At 45.1% G+C, this 7,180-nt stretch overlaps 1 pseudogene; it reads left to right on the top strand.

Moving 5' to 3' along the window:
- LOC102856129 overlaps positions 1–6,662 on the top strand; it is a 24,162-nt pseudogene extending 17,500 nt beyond the window's left edge.
- The last annotated feature ends 518 nt before the right edge of the window (positions 6,663–7,180 follow it).

Here is a 7,180-nt window from a genome sequence, read left to right as displayed (position 1 = left end):
TTTGTTTTATCTGCATTGTTCTGGATTGTTGTTGTTGTTTTTTAGCTCCTCCTGGTTTTTGCTTGTGGCATCCTGTAGTTCTTCGAGTTTGTCTTTTATCCATTGAAAATAATGAATCATTGTTCTTCTAAATTCTGTGTCGGAAAGTTCCATCAGACTTTCTGTTTTTAGGAAATCCATTGCTACTGTGTCACCCTTTGGTGGTAACATCTTGTTTTGCATTTGTGTAGTGTGTACAGTAGCTTGTTTTTTTTGAGACATTGATTTAAACTTGATCTGAAGACAGTTTCTCTGAATTTCTAACTCAAGGAAACGGTCAGTTCAGAGCCTGTGAGAGCAGTCTTTTGTAGGTAAGTCAGATCCAGGTGCTCTGGATTAAAGGCAGGTTGACTGACTGACTGGTCGTATAGTCACAGGAGTGGAGCCAAATGGGGTGGGGCAGGCAGGGAGGTGAAATAGTCACCAGGGTGTGTCAACCAGTTGAGGGACCTCACTCAGATCTTAGTTGCCCAGGTGTGCTCATGATTGAGGATCCTGATCGAGTTCCTGCTATCTGTCTCCCAGTCAGCAGTTCTCACTCAGTGGCCCTTACCCAGTGGCACTACCCAGTGCCGTCATCCAGTGGCCCCTGCCTAGGAGGACCAGTCAAATTTCTGTAAAGCAGTACAGGTTTAAGATCCTGTGGTTCCTAAAACTATTTGTATCAATAAAAGTTCTTTTTAGAATTCCTTTTGTCCACGTCAAACAACAGACCCACTGGGTCTTAGTGGGACATAAGAGGATTCAGCCAATTTTCCCACTAAGCTTACTCCTTTCAAATGGGTCCAGCAGCTTCTGGCTTTTGCTGATCCAGAGTGCGCACTGAAATGTGGACCAGAATGCAACCCAGGGTGATTTCGTACAGTTCTGACTCGAATCCATCACAAGTTCTTATTCAAATTCCTACTGTCTCCATCATGCAACAAACCCACTGGGCCTTAGTGGAGCTTTAGAAAATTCAGCCACTTTCCCCATAGAAGTTATCCCTTTCAAATGGATCCCTCAGAAGCTCGGCTTGCAGATTCCAGCATTTGCCAATCTGCAGTGCGACCGAAAAGTGGTCCGGATTGCAACTGAGGCTATTAGCTCGTTCTGAGTCCACTCCAGCAGAAGTTCTGATTTAAATTTCTACTGTCCACGTCATGCAACAGACCCACTGGGTCTTAGTGGAGCTTAAGCGAAATAAGCCAATTTCCCCACTAAGTTTTCTCCTTTCAAATGGGTCTCTTAGAAGCTCATCTAGTGGCTTCTGGTTTTTGCCGAGTCCGCGCGGCTTTGTTCCCACAGTTCCAATACTAAAAGTTTCAACAAAAGTTATGATTCAATTCCTATTGTCCACGCCACACCTCAGACCCTCCAGGTTTTAGTGGGCTTAAGAGAATTCAGCCGATTTCCCCACTAACCATTTTTCCTTTCAGGTGAGTCTCAATACAGCTCAGCTCAGCTAGTGGATTCCAGCTTTTGCTGGGTCTGCGATGGGACCACTGCGAAACCGCTGCAGGGCAGGCAGGCAGGGCTCCACATTTTAAAGCTTCTAAAATAATGTATTAGCAAAAGTTCTGATTCAAAATCCTACTGTTCACGTCACGCTGTGATGGTCAGTCTCTGTGGAGCATAAAGTACTCTCTGGTATCCTCTCTATGCAGGTTGCTATCCCTCTGGCTCTTCACACTGTGCTCTCCACCTCTGCCATCTTCCCTCCCCCACTGTAAATCTTTAAGGAAGCATAAGCTTCTTTCTCCTGAGGGCCAGCTGATGGCTTTCAGCACTTGACCTTTAGGTTGCTGTCATATCCTTAATCACTGTGCCACTAGGGTTCCTTAAAGTAGAAATGTTGCTATGTGCTGTCATGTCAGAACTGACCCACAACTGCCCCTCCATCAGGTTTTCACATGAGGAGACGGCCCATCCTCCCACAAAGCAGCTGGTGGATTCAAACCGTGTGCTTTTGGGTTGGTAGCATATCTCCTTACTATTAGACCAACAGAGCTCCCTTAAAGTAACAACAGAGACTTTTCAGTATACCTAGTTTTGCTACTTATTAGGATCTCAGTGTTTTGTACATTTTTTACCTTAATGCAATTAAAAGCGGGAGAGCACCAGTGAACTGATTATTGTGAAAAAAGAGAGGACTGGAAAGAGCTGAAGGAAAGTTTCCTTCGACAGTAAGGTAAGGCAAACAATACTGGGGAGTATTGGAAGACCACCTAATGGTCACACACAAATACAAAACTGATAAGGATATTTGTGTGGTTTTTAAAAAAAAATTAAAAATTACTTCTATTTTTCTCCACATGCAGAATATATTAAGTTCCCATGACCCTCAAATACAATCTTAATTACAGTATCAGGCTCAATATCCATGACCTTGTAATCAGAATCAAATCCTTTGGTGGGAATCTTCTTTATCTAAAAACCTGCACAAAATTTGATTTACCACCAGGAGCCAGGAAATTAAAAGACGTGTTGTTAGGGACCTCTCCAAAGTACTGAAAAGCAATGGTGTCTCTCTGGAGACTAAGGTGCATCTCATACAGGCATGGTCTTTGCTATCACTTGTTACGCATCAGAGAGTTGGACAGTGACTAAGGAGGATAGAAGGAGAATTGATGCCTTTGAGCTGTGGTGCTGGAGAAGAGTATTGAGTGTACCATAGACTGCTAGGAAAACAGATTCATCCTGGAAAGGGTTAAACCAGGCGGCTCCCTTGAAGCAAGGATTCTAAGGCTCCGTCTAACATACTTTGGACATGTTGTAAGGAGGGACCAGTCCTTGGAGAGGGTCATCATGCTTGGTAGGGTGGAGGAACAGCGCAGGAGGGGAAGGCCCTCTGTGAGGTGGATTGATTCAGTGACTGGGGTAATCAGGATGGGAGTGTCAGCGACAGTGCAATTGGCACAGGACAGAGCAGAGTTTAGTGCTGTTGTATATAGGGTCGCTATGAGTAACAAGCAACATAGCACATAACAACAACAACAGCTCCTCACAATATCAAATTACAATGGTGTTAAAGGGTAGTACAACTCTATAAAACGTGTATTTTTTTGTATAATATTAAATTTTATTCTCATAGACTTACCTCTTCTTCCTAAAATTCTTTTTTAATTGAGTGAAAGTTTACAAATCACATTCATTTTACAGAAATCATTCATAGGTATGCATTACCATTGATAGTTGCAATTAAATTTTTGTGATGTTAAAGGAATCCCGATAAGGCCATTTGCTTTTGGAATATTACCACAAGCAACTGTTAATTTTGAATAGATAGAAAGGGTTTTCCAATTGGAAAACTGGAAAACTATTTAATAACTTATCCAACTAATACATATCCAATTTGGACTTATTCCTTTATTCTTAATATAACACTGCTGGGTGTTGTTGATTCAGAACCACTGGTTTTTCAGAGGCAGTAAAATGCATGGGAGAAGACTGACCATCTTTCTCTGGCAGAGCAGCTGGTGGACTCGAACCTTACACTTTTGGGATTGCGTCTCCTCCAGTGCTCCCTAATATAACATAGGTATTATATTAAATAGCTTTTTAGAAGAAAGAATATGTATTAGGGTGGACAGTCTGAGCCTGTTACTATCCCAGCCTCTTCATCCAGCAGACAGCTCCTGTATTATTTTCCCTTCAAACCCACCCTCAGAAACTGCACCTCTGGGGGATGGGGGGCGGGGCTCTATCTGTGCTCTTAGCAACCACAGAAGTACACAAAGTTGCCACTTGCCTGGGCCTTTGCACCGACATACCTCTGGAGAAAGTCACTAGTTGCACAGAATGGGCTTTTTCAAGTCTCTGGTCAAGGAAAACCTATCCTGGTCTCCTTACTCACATAAAATCCCCCTATTAAACACTATCATTGTTGCTTCAAGGCACCAGGCCTGTTCTTGATGCCATGTGTAAATTGCAGGGCTGCACTGGAGACTCTGTGGGTGTAAAATGAACAAAGTTCTCCTTCAGTCAACAGTAAATTCCATAAGAGTACAGACCATGCCTGCTCTTGTCCTAAGCACTCACTAATAGATCTTCGGTGATTGGTACATCGTAGACACTCAGTAAACATTGGTTTAATGACTGAAATAAATAACTGTGCAACAAATTCTCGGCAAGAAGTACAGTTGAGTCTTCACTGAAGGGCGTCAATCCTTCTACACATGCAATGGAGATTCCCCATCTTTCCTGCTAAGCCAAGGAGTTGGAGGTTTGAGCCCTCTTAGGAGTACCTCAGAAAATAGGCCTGGCTATCTGCTTCTCAGAGGGTACACCCTAGAAAACCTCAAGAAGCAGTTCTGCTCTGCATATGTTGGACTGCCAGGCGTGGAATCCAACTACATGGCAGCTAACACCACCTGAGACCAAGCCCTCAGCTGCACCTTTACCCATTTGCTTTGTTTTAGTTCTCAGCCTCTACTTCATAGACAAAGGAGTTCTGTCGGCCTCCTGGTAAGAAGCTGTGCTATAATCCCAAAGGCACGTGTTTTGAATAGACCAGCTGCTCTGTGGGAGAAGGATGGGCAATCTCCTCCCATGCAACTTGCGGTCTCTGAATACCTGCTGGAGGGTCAGTTATAGGTCAGTTCCAACTTGACAGCACACAACCACCTTACAGACAAGATCAAGCAATCAAAGTGGACTCTCTCAACTGCCCCATGCTCTACCTTTTGTTTTCTCACTCCTTTCCAAGGCAGACCAGAAGTTGTTCCAAGCCATTGACAAACCCACCCTCCCTAGTCTAGCCCTCCTGGTCCCTCCTCCGCAAGGTCACTATTCTGGCTTTTGTCTTGAGTACCCAGTCTTTCCAACTCCTTCCTCTCCGCTTAGCATCAACTGTAGGCCATTCGGTATTCAGAGGACACTGGGCTTTGGTAGTTTGAACTCTAGAGCAGGCATAGTTCCGCAGAACATTCTGGGATGAAGGCAGTGCACTTTCAGTGCTCAGTCAATAGATAGAGGAGACCCTAACTGTGTGTGCCTACCAAGCACTTGAAATGGGAGGTGTTTGATAAAGGGAATATGGTTTTATTAATTTTTCACTGTGGAAGATACATATGAATCACTTCCAGTGCCACTGCTCCCATTCCAGAAGACTCCATATTGGACAACTTAGCTCAACAGCATGATTGCTATGGTCCTATTGCCCAGGCTTAAATAACTTACAACCTCACTATCTCCTGTGTTAGATTGAATTAAGTTCTTTTATTGTTAGGTGCCTTCTAGTCAACTATGACTCCTAGCTACCCTATGAACAACGCATCTGACCCCTGCCATATCTTATGCCATCCTTATCACTCCTGATATACTTAAGAATACTGTTACAGACACTGAGTCAATCCATCTTGTTGATAGGGCTCCTCTTTCACTAACCCTCCACCCTTCGAATCATGATTCCCTTTTCCAAGACCCTTCCTAACAACATGCCCCAAGTATATCTATGAGATGAAGCTTCATCATTCTCACCTCTAAGGAGCACCCTAGTCACTCCTCCTTCAGGGCATTCTTGTTTGTTCTCTTGAATATTCAGTACTTTTCACCAGCACCACAGCCCAAAGGCACTGATTCTTTTTGTTCTTGGTGTTGTCCTTATTATATTCTTTAGGAATTAAATTTTTCATTGCAATGAGATAAAGAACTGAACTCTAGGATTGCTATGATGATTAAATGACAAAAGGACAAAAGAAAAGACCCTTCTTCTGTTGATATTAAGAAAGTCCTGTTAGAAATGAGGAAATACCGAATGGGGCTGGCCCAGACAATAGACCAGCTCTATTTCTCCTACCTGGCTGTGACTGAAGGGGCCAAATTCATCATGGGAGACTCTTTGGTTCAAGAGTCATGGAAGGAGCTGACCCACAAGGACCTGGAACCCCCACTGAGCATGTCCCTCCATCCCCCTCACACCCCACCCCCACCCTCAGCCCCCCGGCCGCCCAAACGCTTCCTGGAGCCATACAATGGGAAATGCAAGGAATAGAGGGTGAAGGATGAGACAGAGGAAGACCAGAGAGAAGACGTCATCAAGGCGGATACCAGAGCCCCGCCCCGCTAAACTTCTCCCACAGTGTGGAAAGTCCACGTCAAGATACTGAAGCTCAAAGGCGGACCCTGCAGGAGAGTCAGTGGGGCACCCGGCCACTGCACCCATACCTGGGGAGCCCTTGCCATCTGGGGAGGAGGACGACAAGGAGCTGGCTCACTGGATGCCCTTTCTGCTCAACATGTGTGTGGTCACGGTCCTCACGGCTGGAGCGTACTTCTGCTACAGGTTCTTGTTCAACAGCAACACAAAACTGACCTACCTCCACCTTCACTCCACCCACGTCCTCCTCGCTCGGGGCTTCTGGCCAGCTAATGGGGCGCTGTGGTCGGTGAGGGCCACCCTGCCTGATGACGATGCTGGTTCTGCACTAGACCTGCCCTCCGGGCTTGCCTCCTTCTCCTGGTCCGTTTATTCTGTTCCCCCTCCTCTCTGCTCCTCCCTTCCGTTCCAGACCCACAGCCCCGTTCAAGGAGATGAGTGGAGCATGCCACCATGGCAGCATGTCAAGGTGACCACCCTGACCCCTCGCAAACCATCGGAGTGCTTCCCAGCCCTGAGATCTGAAGGGAGTCTGGGTGGTTAACCTCACTCCATATTTATTTCATTTTTTTTCTTTTCTCCCCCAAAAGTGTCTACAGTGCACTAGCTTTTTCTTACAACAATAATGTGTTAAAGATTTTTGATGGCAGCCTTGTATCAAGGGCTTTCTCAAAAAGTACAATAATGAATTCTCAGGTAGAACTGGCATGGGAAACTTGGGGAGCCTGCTGTGTAGACCAGTCCTGGGAAGGAGACTCTGTCAGCAGTCTGTCTTAGTGATGTTGTGGGTAAAGAAAGAAGAGCTTTGGCTATGTCTGCAGAACAGTGGTATGATATATAATGAACACTTGATATTTAGGATACATGATGTGAGATCACTTTGTCCTGGGTCCTCTCCTCCCTGTTACCTGCTCAGTGCTTGTTTTCAGTCACTGCTCTCCTCTCTTTAGTAGATGCATGTCAGGTCTCCTGTGTCCTGATAATGTATCACGTGCTTGAATGAGAGAAAAAATGGCATTGCAATGAGGACAGTGCCTGGTCCATAGCAAACACTAAGTGTTA

Source organism: Elephantulus edwardii, unplaced genomic scaffold, assembly GCF_000299155.1.
Source record: "Elephantulus edwardii isolate Elephantulus edwardi_28Jun2011 unplaced genomic scaffold, EleEdw1.0 scaffold00218, whole genome shotgun sequence".
NCBI classification, from domain to species: Eukaryota; Metazoa; Chordata; class Mammalia; order Macroscelidea; family Macroscelididae; genus Elephantulus; species Elephantulus edwardii.
Note: the sequence above shows the minus strand (reverse complement) of the source record. Positions and strands in the feature narration are given on the sequence as shown.